Source organism: Bison bison, unplaced genomic scaffold (genome assembly GCF_000754665.1).
Source record: "Bison bison bison isolate TAMUID 2011002044 unplaced genomic scaffold, Bison_UMD1.0 scf7180017864134, whole genome shotgun sequence".
Lineage (NCBI taxonomy): Eukaryota > Metazoa > Chordata > Mammalia > Artiodactyla > Bovidae > Bison > Bison bison.
The window spans coordinates 5,373,770-5,390,041 of record NW_011494706.1 but is presented as its reverse complement, the minus strand read 5'-3'; positions in this window follow the sequence as shown (position 1 = coordinate 5,390,041).

The window sequence follows — 16,272 nt, the reverse complement described above, 5'->3', positions numbered from 1 at the left end:
AGTGGCAGCAGTGCTTATAGCTTGGAATGTGATGTGTGTTTCAGACAACAAAAACCACCTACAAATAATTTTTAGAGTTTTTTGATGTTGTTCTACACCTTCTTCTAGGGAGGGGTCATCTCCTCCATGTTACCTCTCAACACTTCAGCTTTCTTATCCATTAAATCAGATGTATAAACTAAATTTTAAAAATATTTGGGTATTTTTAAGTTGATGACATATTGTTCATTCAGAATTTCCCAGAAGCTCAACTATTAAAAATAGATAAAACTGAAGCTGCTCTATTTAATGTTGGGGTTGGAGTGGGAGCAGAACTTACCTACCACCTTACTTGTGTGAATAGTATATGATTCCAAATATAAGAGGAGGGCATGGCAACCCACTCCAGTATTCTTGCCTATAGAATCCCACAGAGGATCCTGGTGGGCAACAGTGCAAAGGGTTGCAAAGAGTCAGACAAAACTGAAGCAACTTAGCACAGCACTAAATATAAACTCAATATTTTTCAAAAAACATACAGGCACAGATCAAGGCAACTGCTGGTAAATGAAGTGATAATTCAAGAAGAAAATTTTAATAGTATTATTTGCTTATTGGTTTCATTCCACAGGTTATTTTAAACTAGGTTTTAACAAGACACAGGCTTGAATTTCCTATTGCAAAACTCTTTCACAAAGCCATATTTCACCAACAAATGAAAAGCTGACATTAATAAGATCTAGCATTTTTAAATGCTGCAATAATGAAGAAAAAGTAATAGATAGCTACTATTAATAAATACTGAAGACCTAATTATGTATCAAGGAGACAGTTCTAAACATTTTATATGGATTAGTCCATTTAATTCCCATGACAATGCTATAGAATCAAATGTCTTTTATAATATCCTATTTTACAAATGAGAAAATTTCAACAATATTAAGTAACTTGATTGAGGTCACATAGTTTGCAGAACTCCTGGGATTTAAACCTGGACAGTCTAAAACTCAACTAATGTGGCCTGAAAAATATTTCAAAGATCGTATTCAATTTTGATAAACATAAAAAGAATCTCATCGACATATGCATGAAGTAATAAAGTCATGTACATACAAATAAAATACACTAAGCTCCATAGAGGCTAGAGTACTTAGTTGGTGTTTAAAATTTTTTTTAGTTTTTTGTTCATAATATCTAACATTTATTCCTATTTCATTTCCACCATTAATTTTTTAAACTGTAAATTACAAAGTAATTTTTAAAAAGAAACAGAAAATATGAAATTTGACAAAGCAGATTATTGCAAATCACAAAAACCATTTTGACTCTAAGAAAAATTGGATAAAGTGTTAGATTTCATATTAATAATGTTTTCTTTCCTATGGTAATGCTATAAATAAACTCAAGAGCCTCTGCTGTATGATCTTCCTCTACAAAAAAGGAAACGATACTAGTTGCCCAGAGGTAAGGACTTGTCAGTTTCCCTTGATGAGGTCTACTCTACTTTCCTTTGAGACTGTCCCCATCTTGTGGAGTCTCTGACGCCAGAGGGCCTGTCATGTGGAAATCCCCGTCTGCTTTTCAGCCAGGAGGCTGAAGATTCTGCCGATTAATAAAATCCCTGACAACCTGGGCTATAATCTACAACTCCTAAGGGGAGGCGCCACGTTTTGAGCCTATGCGCCCCAAAGCGTCTCAACCAGGGAGATCTAGAGTGGTTTGGATGGCTCCAAATCATCCTTTGAAGTCTTAGCTCCTGCCTGTTCCGATTACTTTGGTTGACCAACAGGAAGACTGTTTTACTCGATTAATGTATAGGAGATGTGAGGGAGATGAATGTTCTCTCAGCTGAGAGGTGGCTGGCGGGCGGGCTGCAGTGGCAGATGCCGTCTGTTTAAACACCCGGCTCCCAGCCTAAGTGCCTGAGTGCTGAGTGCCTGATGCTGGTGTTGGGGGCCGGCGTGAGGCACTCCGCCCACGGCAAAGGTCATGAGGAAGGAGGCTCGACATATGCAAAGGCGGGATCGAGCCTCAGGAGCCCCCCTGGAAATCCTCGAACATCTACCCCCATAACCAGAGCCTGCCTACTTTACTACTTTGTGCTCTCCCCTACACCTCTGACTTTATGGGGGGCTGTCCCCAACCACCTCTTTTGGAGAAGGAGTTAACTTAGAGCTACAGTTAATAAAAACTCCTGGGCGTGACAAGAGTGTTTCAACCTACAAACTCCTCTGAAGGTTCTCTAGCCTGCCTGACAGGCTTGTCCGGCCACATGTGATTGCTCACAGCCTCCCAACCATGAGAGGCACGGGATGCTTTAAACCTTCTAAAAACAGGTTCCTTAGAAAAGTTAGAAAACCATTAGTATAAGGATAGTGGGCTGATTAGAAATTGTATTGGTGAAGGGTTTTTCATTTGTTGAGCCAATGTTTGTTGCTAAGTCTCCACATCCCCTGCCCTTACACACATTAATGAATATATAGAAGAAATAAGTATTAACCTTTGATATAAATCACGTTAGACCTTAGGCTAAGTAAATTCTTTCCTTAACTAAAACCCACTACACCCTCACCCTATAGGAATGTAACTTCATTTGGGTGGCGTCTGTTTTAAGAATAATCACCCCTGGAGAAATAAGTGTCCTGGTTGACTGCTGTCACAAGGACAGGGTCATAAATTGTCAGCAAGCGCCCTGGCCAGAAGATGATGTAACACCCCTAAGACCTCTGTATACATTTGTATGAAGCACCTGACTTTGATAAAAGTCAGGACTTCTGACCCTGCGTGACTTTTCCATAACATCTCAGTGTATAAAAGTAGACCATGGAAAATAAAGAATTGGGATCAGTTCCTCAAAATACTGGTCTCCCCATGTCTCTTTCTCTTTCACTCTGGCTGTGTCTCCATCTGGAGCGTGGAACCCGCCATGCTTACTAATTATGCCTGGGCTTCTAAGATCCGACCGGGGAGGCCTCAGTGTCTCCTCTCCTTCGGGAGAACGGAAGGACGCCTGCGGCCTACGTAAGTGGTGCAAACTTCTTGTCTTGAAGTTTTATTGGTCCCCCGCATAAACCAAGCTACTCAGCCTCTTTTCTCCACTGAATTTTCCTACCGAGCTATCCTCATTCTATTACTTTTTATATCTCTAATTAATATTTAATCAAAGCCAGTGTATTCACCGATGCCGTCCCCGCTTCAAACTCCCTGGATCAGCCAGGGCTGGACCCCGGCATGCTGGAATCAAGGTTGTCAAACTCCAGCAGCCTGATGCCTGTTCTTTACGATGGCGTTAAAGTCGCACAGAGTCGGACACGACTGAAGCGACTTAGCAGCAGCAGCAGAAAATTCACAGAACCATAGGCTTAATAGTCAAGTCCCGGCTAGGAAAGAGGTGAGGTTATTTTGGGGATAATTAGTCCATATCATTAAAAATAGAAGAAATAAAACCTTCAGAGCAACAAGGAGGAATTGTTGTATTTCCGATACGGGCAATACAAGTCGTTTTATTAATACAACAGGAAGACAACGCATCCATCAAGTATCAACTACTTGAAGGCTTAGGAATGAGGACAGCTGATAGCCTTGTTCCCAGTGCAGTGGGTGAGGGTTGCTCAAGGGCCGCTCTTAAAAAGTAGCTCATGACTTGTAAGCGAGCCATGAGGTCAGTTTCATGAAGGGAAATCATGTTTTAAAAGCCGAAAAGAAAGAGAGAAGAATTAAAACACCCACAAACCCACATTTTAAATTTCTCATTTACTACAACAGATTAAGTGTAGGTGACATACAGCCCACCAGGGCTTCCTTGGTGGTTCAGTGATAAAGAATCCACCTGCCAATGCAGGAGATGTGTGTTCCATCTCTGCATCGGGAAGATTCCCTGGAGAAGGAAATGGCAACCCACTCCAGGATTCTTGCCTGGAGAATTCCATGGACAGAGGAGCCTGGGGAGCTGCAGTCCATGTGGGTGCAGAGTCAAACAGGACATAGCAACAAAATAATAACAACGTACATACATGTAAGCTATGAAGGACATAAAATCATGACCCCCTCAAGCCCTTTTGCTTGAATACTATCCATCCCTGTGTTCTTTCCTATGCCATCTTTTGCCTTCCCATAGCCACACAGAAGTAACTATTATCATGAATTACCTTTCTCATTCTTAGTATTCATGTTCAGGACTACAATCCCCTTATCGAAGCTCTTAAAATCAGACATGTTTCAGATTTGGATTTTGTTTTCCCTAGAAAGATGATATAGGTCATATCCTCTGTGTTATGAACACTCTTAACAGATCAACAGTCTGAAGAGAATTCTGTAGTCAAACTTGTTAATACACCCGAGGCAAAACTGAGTGAATAGTCACACCTATTACAGAGAAACACCACGAATAGCCTCATATCTGTTTTTGCCATCAAATGAGGTTGCATATGAAAATGTGTGTGTGCTTAGCTGTTCAGTCATGTCCAACTCTGCAACCCCATGGACTGTAGCCCATCAGGCTCTTTCATCCATAGGGATTCTCCAGGCAAGAATATTAGAGTGGGTTGCCATGCCCTCCTCCAGGAGATCTTCCCTGCCCAGGGATCGAACCCATGTCTCCTGCATTGCAGGCAGATTCTTTACTGTCTAAGCCACCAATAAACTTTCATATTTAATGGACTTATAGGTTTTGCAAATGCAGTTAAAGGAGCCTGTATTTGCACTAAAATGTACCAAACTTTTGTCATCTGGTTAATCTCTTTTGTATTCCGTTTAAGAAATCTTTTTTACTCTGGAATTAAAAGATATTTTTAATGTATTTATTTTAATTGGAGAATAATTACAATTTTTTAAATGTTTTCTCTTTTTTGTAAATTTTCACCTTTCCTAATATGTTTAATTTATCTGGAAATATACTTTTCTATCCCTGGAGAAGGAAATGGCAGCCCACTCCAGTATTTTTGCCTGGAGAATCCCATGGACAGAGGAGCCTGCAGGCTATAGTCTATGGGGTCACAAGAGTCAGACATGACTAAGCACAGCACATGCTTTTCTACATGTTAAGAGAAAAGATTTTAATTTCTTCTTTTTTCCTCTATGAATAAATAATTACCCATGTTTAATTATAAGACACTATCTTAGTTATGCATTTTATTTCCATAGATGAGAGGTCTATTTCTGAGCTTGCTATTCCACTGATTTTTACCTGGCACAAATACCACACTCTCTTAATTAACTTAGCTTAATAGATCTGGTAGCTGGTAGGGCAACTCTCTTAACCTTGTTTTTATTCATCAGAGTGTCCTGATTCTTCTTGACCCCTTGATCTTCTATTCAAATATTATCATAAGCCAGTCAGGTTCCTCAAAAGCCCCTTTTGGGAGTTAGATTAGATTTGCCCTGAAACTCTCATTTAATTTAGAGAAAATTGACATCTTAGTAATATTGATTCTTCCTTACTCTGAATATGGGGATATCTCTGCCTTTCCTTATTTTTCAATGTCTTTCAATCAGTTCAGTTCAGTTCAGTCGCTCAGTCGTGTCCGACTCTTTGTGACCCCATGAACCACAGCACACCAGGCCCCTGTCCATCACCAACTCCTGGAGTCTACCCAAACTCATGTCCATTGAGTCGGTGATGCCATCCAACCATCTCATCCTCTGTCGACCCCTTCTCGTCCTGCCCTCAGTCTTTCCCAGCATGAGGGTCTTTTCAAATGAGTTAGTTCTTTACATCAGGTGGTCAAAGTATTGGAGTTTCAGCTTCAGCATGGATCCTTCCAATGAACACCCAGAACTGATCTCCTTCAGGATGGACTGGTTGGATCTCCTTGCAGTCCAAGGGACTCTCAAGAGTCTTCTCCAACACCACAGTTCAAAAGCATCAATTCTTCTGCACTCAGCTTTCTTTACAGTCCAACTCTCACATCCATACATGACCACTGGAAAAACCATAGCCTTGACTAGACAGACCTTTGTTGGCAAAGTAATGTCTTTGCTTTTGAATATGCGGTCTAGGTTGGTCATAACCTTCCTTCCAAGGAGTAAGTGTCTTTTAATTTTATGGCTGCAATCACCATCTGCAGTGTTACATTTACTCCTAGGAACTTCATAATTTTTGTTTATATTGAGAATACTCTGTTTTCTTTATCTGTTGCTGGTGTTTAAAGATGAGTTTTGCACCTATCTAGTCACTTTCCTAATTTCTCTTATTAACTAACTCCAATAAACTACTCAATATTTGTTGAGATTTCCTATACAGTTATGCTATTTGTAGGCAATGGTTTTGTTTCTTTCCAAAAGTTGTTTTCATTTCTTTTTCTTATATTTCATTGGTCAGAAACTCTAGTGCAGTGTCGAGAAAAAGAGCAATAATAGCAATTCTTGTCTTGTTCCTAATTTTAAAATTCATCTTTAAGGATGTTTTACTATAAAGTTTTGATAAATACGTATATTGCTATGCTGGAAAGGATGATAATTGTAAATGGATGTTCAATTATCCTAAATGATTTTCTGCTTCAAGCGAGATGATCAAATGGATTTCTCCTTTAATCTGCAAATGTGGTGAAACATGTTCTGCTTTAAATAACTGCTTTAAATAATTGCTTTTATAATGTTAAAATACCTTTAAATTCCTGGAATAAGCTCAATTTGATCACCATGTGTTATCATTTTTATACACTGCTGGGTTTGTTTTGATAATATTGTTTTTCATTTTGGCATTAATGGTCTATAATTTTCCTTCCACATACTGTCCTTATCTGTACTTTGGTATAGAAGCTTGTATTAAAAAATAAGTTGTGAAAAGTTTCCCTTTTTGTCTATTACTTGGAATAGACTCTGTATAAAGTTAGAATTAAATGTTTTACTTAAAAATTTAAAGAATTCATTGATAAAACTGGGCATGATATTTTTAATGTGGGGAAATTTTTAACTAGTTATCTGGATTTCTGTTTCTTTTCTTTTTTTTTTTAGTTTTTTAGGCTGTGCCTACCAGGAATTGAACTCGTGTCCCCTGCAGTGGAAATGCAGAGTCTTAACCACTGGACTGCCTGGGAAGTCCCTGGATTTCCATTTCTTTTTGAGTCATTTTCCAAAAATTATAGTTTTCTACAATTTATCTATTCCATCTACTTTTTCAAAATTTTGATTAAAAATTTCTTACTATTACTTGTGCTTTGTCTCTTTGACTTAATAAATCCTGCCACAGGTTTTTAAAGTGACTAACTTTTTGTTGTTGTTGGTCGTCTTTATTATATCTGCTTTCTATTTGATTAATTTTTCTTATGTGTTATCTATTTTCTTCTACTTTCTTTGGATTTATTTTGTTGATTTTTTAAATAAAATCTTATTTAACAATCAGCAAATAAAATTCCTGAAGTGGATAGACATTCCCTTCTCCAGAGGATGCTTCCCACCCAGGAACCAAATATGGATTCTTTACCGTCTGAGCTACCAGGGAAGCCTATTTAAAAACAAAAAAAACTTAGTAATCAGCAAATAAATATTCAGCCTTTCTTCTTTTCTCTTATAAGCATCAAGATCCATATAAACACATACACACATATTCCAGTTCCAGTTCAGTCGCTCAGTCGTGTCCGACTCTTTGCGACCCCATGAACTGCAGCTCACCAGGCCTCCCTGTCCATCACCAACTCCCAGAGTCCACCCAAACCCATGTCCATTGAGTTGGTGATGCCATACAACCATTTCATCCTCTGTCGTCCCCTTCTCCTCCCACCCTCAATCTTTCCCAGCATCAGGGTCTTTTCAAATGAGTCAGCTCTTCCCACCATGTTACCTTAAAAATACTTCATATTCTTTGTCTTATTGTAAGTAGTTTATTATTATTCTCCTGTAGGTAGTTGATATTTTCCACATTATGGTGGTTTTAAACTTTATCCTTTAATGTACCTATCTTACTAGTGTTAAATAAATAGAATCCAATTTTTTTTGAAATGCATAAAGGTTTAATGTATAAAACTTCATATGTAATAGAAAAGAATGTGTGTTCTCCAATTGTTGGGAATATGGATCTATGCATGCCCATTAAATCAAATTTGATAATGCATTGTTCAAGTCCTCCCTATTGTTAACACATTTTCTTCTGCTTGTCCTAAAAATAACCAAAGATAATAGGAATTGGTGAATTTGTGAATTCCTTTATAGTTCTATCATATTTGGTTTTATGTATTTTAGTGCTATTTTGCCACATCCATACAAGTTTAGAATTGTTATTTTTTTTGATGAGTTGCACTTCTCATTCAGTTTTACAAGATGTATCCTTAATAATGGGGCTTCCCTGGTGGCTCAGCAGTAAAGTATTCACCTGCATTGCAGGAGACGCAAGAGACAAGGGTTTGATCCCTGGGTCGGAAAGATCCTCTGGAGGAGGGCAAGGCACCCCAGTCCAGCATTCATGCCTGGAGAATCCCATGGACTGAGGAGCCTGGCGGGATACAGTCCATAGGGTTTCAGTGTCAGACACGACTGAAGCGACTAAACACAGCACAGCACATTCTCAATAATGCTTTGTGCTTTACATGTTATTTTATTCCATTTTAATACAGTTATTATACCACAACTTGCTTGCTTCCTTGCTTATTTCTCTCTTTTTTCCTTTTTCTATTTACATGGAACAAATTGAGCAATCGACTATTACTGGTTCCCCAGGAGCTCCTTAATGTCCCCTACCAAGTCAGCACTGAAAACTTCCTGTTTCATTTTGTTTACTATGTTCCTGGTTATCTTTGTTTTCCCATTCTCTTATCACCAATCTCTCCAGGTTTCTATGTGTCTCTTAAATTCAGTCTGATAGTCTCTAAATTTTAATTATTAGTTGTTCAATTTCCTGATAAGTAGGGAAAATCATTACAATTCTATTTATTTTTTAATATAAGTAACTTGTGAATTTACTACATTTATCACTCTTTGCATCAGATTGTTGTTTATAAATACTTATGTCTTCACCCTCCCTTCATGAAAGGTAAATATTTGCCCATTCCATCAATCTTGGAAAAAGCCATAGGACTTGGTTTGGCAAATAGGGTGTTAGCAGATGTAAGGAGGTGTAGCACTGAATTATGCTTGTATGCGTCTCTGCTGTAGGAAAACATCCTGCATGAGGAAAACATCCCTTCCCTAGGTTAGCCAGCTGGCTCTAGGAAAAGGGTAAGAGGAATGTGGAGCAAATTCAAACCATTTTAGTTCAGCAACCTTGATCACCAACTGTCACTCTGGTTGTTAGACTAACAACCCATGAGCGTGGATGTTTAGACGTTAATCCACTGAGTTGTAGAATGACTGTTACTAAGCAATTTTGTGACAATAGTTAAATGACACGTTCTTACTGATATACTTCTTTGTTTCTTCTATTTTGATTTTGAGTTTCTTATTTGTTACACTGTTTGCTCTCTCATTGTAATTCATCCTTCTATTTTTTGATACATACTCTTGAAATTTTATCAGACATCATAAAAAAAGTCTAAAGTTAGTATCTTAACTTACCTCCTAAAAAATAGAGAGAATTTCAGAATAAATTGATTTCAACTATTTCTTACCAACATACATGCTATTGTTTCCTAATAGGTCAGTTTTTTTTAAGCTTTAAAATGAGGCATTATTAAAATTAGTATTTTATGCAGCTTATTTTTGTCTATTTTTTTCATTCTTTCTTGCAACTCAGACATTTTGTCTTTTCTAAAATACAGCTTTTGTAAGTGAAGGTCTTTTAATTCTATATTCTGCCACATTTTGTTGATCTTGCATCTCTGTATTTTACTCTTGTTTTTAAAACCTAGTTTTGATAAGTACATAATGAGTTTTCCCAGCATATTGAAGATATCATTCTGTCCTTTGACATCTATTATTGATACCAAAACATCTGCTGTTGGTCTGTTACTCCTTTATGACTAATATGTATTCATTCTCTGGCTGGACTTCCCAGCTGGTGGTAAAGAACCCACCTGCCAATGCAGGGGACATAAGAGACAAGGGTTCGATCCCTGGGTCAGGAAGATCCCCTAGAGGAGGGCATGGCAACCCACTCCAGTATTCTTGCCTGGAGAATCCCATGGACAGAGTTGGGCTACAGTCCATAGGGTTGCAACAAGTCAGGCACAACTGAAGTGCCTTAGTGTGTACATGCATTCTCTGGCTATTCTTAAGATCTTTTCTTTGTCACTGATATTCTACAAGTCTGCTAAAAATTTATGCTATGGATTTATTTTTACTTTTCTTGCTTGAAATACAATCAAATTGTCATATTGGTGAATTTCTGTATTTTGTTAAGTCTGAAAAGTTTTTAGCCATTAGGTTTGTAACTGATCAAATTAGATACATGTTAGCCTTTTCACTCTAACTTCCATAAACTTCTAAACTTTTTCATCTCCTCCTCTTCCTGTGCTGCTTTCTGGGGAGCTTATTTAGATTTACATGTTATTCAGTCATTCTCTCTTCATTGGCATGAACTCTGTGGTTAAAGTATCCACCGAGCTTTCAATTTCAGCATTCATATTGTTTATGTCTAAAGGTTTTATTTTGATGATTTCCAAACATGCCAGCTTATTTCCTTTTTTATTCCATGTTTTACATTTTAAATGTTTATATATTCCATATCAGCAAATTCTAATATTTGAAGTCCTTAGAGAGGTGGGGGGACATGTCTCTGCTGTTTGCTGTCCTTCCAGCTTTCACTCATAGCAGCTAGTTTCCTTGATCATTTTTACTGTGAATTTAATTTTTTGGACTTACTCAGTGGGAATCCTAAATTTCTAATATGGACATTCGTTGGTGCTGTTCAGTTGCTAAGTTGTGTCCTACTCTGTGACTCCGTGGACTGCGGCATGACAAGCTTCCCTGTCCTTCACCATCTCCGGGAGTCTGCCCAAACTCATGTCCATTAAGTCAGTGATGCCATCCAACCATCTCATTCTCTGTTGTCCCCTTCTCCTCCTACCTTCAATCTTTCCCAGCATCAAGGTCTTTTCCAATCAGTTGGCTCTTTGCATCAGGTGGCCAAAGTATTGGAGTTACCATATCCGTCCTTCAAATGAATATTCAGGGTTTGTTTCCTTTACATTTATATCCAAAGAAAGTTTACACTTATTTCTGCTGAGAATCAGAAGTTACTGCTAAGCTAGGACACTTTATCCCACTTAGAGGGTCTGAAATTAATATGAGAATCTTGGATTCATCCTTTTTTTCTTGATACTCACCCAAGACTTATTTTCCACTCATGAAACTAGTATAGAATTTGGTAGGATAACCCTAAATTTCACCTCTGGGCTTTGTTCCCAGTTTTGTATTTAGCTCAATGCTCTTTTGTTTTTTAGTGTCATTTTGTTTGTTGATATGCCATAGAGATTTCCCCTACTCCCCAAGAAGAGCAATAATCTATTAAAAATTCTGTTTCTGTAATTATTGTAGGACCTAAACATATTTTAATGGGTAAGATTGAGATAAAATATCTAATGACCCACATTGTCCCAAAATATTTTCAGTACATAATCTTATTAAGACTTTAAAACAATTTTGAGGATGCTACTGTATCATCACCAATATCAGATAATAAAGTTGAGTCTCAAGTGAGTTATTACTCTAAAGAAAGAGAAAGCAAAGAGTAAACATTTTTCAAAGCTGGTACTTTGGAGATAAAATAGAATTTAGGCACTGTAGAATTCTGACCCCAAAGATATTTCAATGCAATGTGATAATCTTATTTAATCAATATTTTGTTCAGATGAAACAAACTTTATTCCAATTAATAATATCTTTTCTGATTTTTTTCATTTCTATACTTGAAACCTTTAAAAAGTATTTAAAAGTTTTCTAACTTACTATTTAAATGCCTCAAATGTTATAGCATTTGACCAAACACATCGATAGACATTAGGATTTAGTGATGATTTAACTTAAAAAAATTATTTTTTCTGTAATTTCATGAAGACTGAGCTAACAAAAAAGCTGACATTTTTTCCCTCTGAATAAATCAGTGCTTCAGAGTAAATGATTTTGAAGCCAAAGAGAGATTTCAATTTCTATATGGAGCCTTAACCATAACTTCTCTGGGGAATTTTCCAAGTCTGCAAAATAATGCTTCAAAATAAATACTTGCAAATCCATAGCACTATTCATGTGAGCCTAAGCATCATTAAGCCTTAAATGACATATTCCATCTTGCAGACAGTGATACAGAAACACAGAAGCATTAAGTGACTGTGGCAATTCCACAGAAGGTCAAAGCAAAGTTGAGTCACTAGCAATATATCTCTGAAGTATCTAAAAGGAGAATCGGTTTCAGAGGATTCTCGTGCTTAAGCTAAGCTAAGCTAAGCTAAGTCACTTCAGTCGTGTCCGACTCTGTGCGACCCCATAGATGGCAGCCCACCAGGCTCCCCCGTCCCTGGGATTCTTCAGGCAAGAACCCTGGAGTGGGTTGCCATTTCTTCTCCAATGCATGAAAGTGAAAAGTGAAAGTGAAATCGCTCAGTCGTGTCGGACCCTCAGGGACCCCATGGACTGCAGCCTACCAGGCTCCTCCGTCCATGGGATTTTCCAGGCAAGAGTACTGGAGTGAGGTGCCATTATCTCATGCTTAACAGACAGATATATCTTAGAAGGGTGGTTCACAACGTTACCTGGGAATGCTGGTAGAAATGCAAATTCTCTGATCCTATCTCAGACCTACTAAATCAGAAGCTCAGCCTAGAGCCAGGCAATCTGTGTTTTCACAACCCCTTCAGGTTATCCTAGTACATTCTAAAGTTTGAGAGCTACTACTCTAGACTAAAGTATAGACACGAAAGATATGATCTTCCTCTTCCCATCTCCCTAGACCAATGGCAAGCTGCAAAATCTCAGAAAGGAGATGAGAAGTCAAGGATCACAGGTTGCAAGATCCAGTGATGACCACAATATGATTCTCTATAGAGATTCTTTGAAGGACTGGTTCTTAACCTTGATGTCAGGTTCGACTAGCCTGTCATTATTTGTGAGGTAAGAAATTTGTTACTAGTATAAAATAGTGAATTTTATAAATCATTAACATTATGTAAATAGAACTGAGCTTAAAGATATCCTTATAGTAATGCCCTACTCAACCATGCATATTCTTTTTTTGTTTTTAACTTTTCATGTTATACTGGAGTATAGCCAATTAACAATGTTGTGATCGTTTCAGGTAGACTGTGAAGGGACTCAGCCATATATACACATACATACATGTATTCATTCTCCCTCAAACTTCCTTCCCATCCAGGCTGCCACATAACACTGAGCAGAGTTTCCAGTGCTATACAGGAGGGCCTTGTTGGTTGTCCATTTTAAATATAGCAATGTGTACATGTCAATCCCAAACTACTTAACTATCTATGCATATTCTGATCTGTTTCTTTAAATTCAAGAGAAATATCTGGAAACGTAGCTAGAGTGCTGCCCATTCGTTCACATTCTCAGGTTGTAGTCTTAACTATGCTAACTTAACATAGTCTTAACTATGCTACAGCTGATAGGGAGAAACCATTAGTAAATCATGTGCTAGTGTTCTGGATATTCAAGATTGTTAGAGTACCACACTTCTCAAAAATTCTGTATACATTGATATAATCATTTTATATAAATACAGTTGCATATGCTAAGGCTAAACTTATACTCCAAACCTACCCCACCCCACCCCATCCTCCCCCCACACACAATTTTCTAGTTTGAAGTAATCTGAGGGATCAGTACAAAGCAAGAGGGAAATGGAAGGAAACAAGCAAGCCATGATCTGGAAGAAACAAACAAACATTCTATTCAGCATGGAGGCGGGGGGCCAGGATGCATAGACAGAGGAAAGGGAGGCCATGCCTTGTAAACTTCTGCCTAAGCTGCTGCTGCTGCTGCTAAGTCGCTTCAGTCATGTCCAACTCTGTGCGACCCCAGAGACGGCAGCCCACCAGGGTCCCCTATCCCTGGGATTCTCCAGGCAAGAACACTGGAGTGGGTTGCCATGTCCTTCTCCAATGCATGAAAGTGAAAAGTGAAAGTGAAATCGCTCAGTCGTGTCGGACCCTCAGCAACCCCATGGACTGCAGCCTACCAGGCTCCTCCATCCATGGGATTTTCCAGGCAAGGGTACTAGAGTAGCCCTCAAACATATACTAGGTATACCAGCAGGGCTTGTTTTTCTTTCCTCTATTCTGGCCACATAGACTGCCCCCAGTGGGGGGAAATGTGATGTGATAAGTTTAACTGTATTTCAGAAATTAGACAATATCATGTTAGGTGGTCCTTATAGGCATGAATGGCCAAGGAAGAGAACTGATGCCGACAAAGATTCAGGGAGAGCGTCAGGGACCAGGCGTGCAGGAGACCACACAGAGGAACAGAATCACTCCCAGGACAACATTATTGAGGGATGAAGGATGCTGAAGGATGGCTTAAGTGTAACTGTGCAAGAAAATCGGGGGTAACCTGGTCAGAGATTAAATGTCAAAATAATAAAAATTTAAGATGTCAATGTAAGTACTAGAAAATCAGTCCAAACCAAGTTCTGGGAAATAACGTTCTAATGCAGTTATTGTAGAACAGCAGAGAGATCAACAGATGATAATGATGACTGGATCATCATCAACAAATATGATGAAGAAGACTGGATTTTCAACAGAGGATAGGAGAAAAAAAAGATGGTGACCACAAATGAAAATAATCCAATCATTTCTATACTCTCATCTGATTTTCCACTTCTCCTCTTTCTGACTACAAAGATGGTTCTCATCACCCTTAACTTTTCCCATATTATGCATTTGTTACATGCAGACTACATAGTCAAAAGGTAATACTAGGCTCCCAACTCCCAAAGTTTGTGAAGTAAAATAACATCCAAATATAACAGAAAGATCTGCTCCGGGCTGCGACTGAGCAATTGGTTTCAGTCTTACCCTCACACCAGAAACAACTATAAAACTCATCACTCATCAGTCAGTGTATGAGACGAGTTCCATGTCAGTTTGGGCTTTCTGTGTTGGGGCAATTTCCTGGCCTCAGTACAGACGACAGAAGCTCAACTGGAGAGCAGTGGTGTGGCTGAGGTGGGGAGACAGAAATAGGACTTCAGGGCTGCTGAACTGGCTTGAATTTGCCGGACAGGATATAAAGGAAGAGGAAGATTCACAGACAGCAAAAACAGCTAAAGTCTGCAGGGGGGTTCTGCTTAGGTTGACAGCTGGGGACTGAAATGACACGCACAGTGAGAACTACCAAGAAGCCAACCGGAAAATGGCTGCAATCAGACTGAAAGCTGAGCAGGGATTTTGGACGTCATGCCGTTCCCGGAGATGCTGGAACTGTGGTCCAACAAGAATCAACAAATCTCACTGAGCACCTCAGCCTTTCACGTGGGACCTTGGAAAGGCCATGCCTTAAAGAAAGGGTCATATCCTAAGTCATCCCTAAGAATATCATAGTCAAATTTTTGAAAACTAAGTGAATTTAACAGGGAGATAATAGCATGAAAGGAAGAGTATCTTAGAAAAAGCCAAAGTGAGATTTGACTGCTACTGAATTGAAAGGATGCTTGCAAGTTGAGTGCATGCATCAGAATTCCAGGAACTGTCAAAGGGTTGAATATACATTTTATATCCTTGTTTAGAGATACCAAGGGAACATTTCATGCAAAGATGGGCTCGATAAAGGACAGAAATGGTATGGACCTAACAGAAGCAGAAGATATTAAGAAGAGGTGGCAAGAAGACACAGAAGAACTGTACAAAAAAGATCTTCACGACCCAGATAATCACGATGGTGTGATCACTCACCTAGAGCCAGACATCCTGGAATGTGAAGTCAAGTGGGCCTTAGAAAGCATCACTACGAACAAAGCTAGTGGAGGTGATGGAATGCCAGTTGAGCTATTTCAAATCCTGAAAGATGATGATGTGAAAGTGCTGCACTCAATATGCCAGCAAATTTGGAAAACTCAGCAGTGGCCACAGGACTGGAAAAGGGCAGTTTTCATTCCAATCCCAAAGAAAGGCAATGCCAAAGAATGCTCAAACTACTGCACAATTGTACTCATCTCACACGCTAGTAAAGTAATGCTCAAAATTCTCCAAGCCAGGCTTCAGCAATATGTGAACCGTGAACTTCCAGTTGTTGAAGCTTGTTTTAGAAAAGGCAGAGGAACCAGAGATCAAATTGCCTATATCCACTGGATCATCGAAAAAGCAAGAGAGTTCCAGAAAAATATCTACTTCTGCTTTATTGACTATGCCAAAGCCTTTGACTGTGTGGATCACAATAAACTGTGGAAAATTCTGAAAGAGATGGGAATAC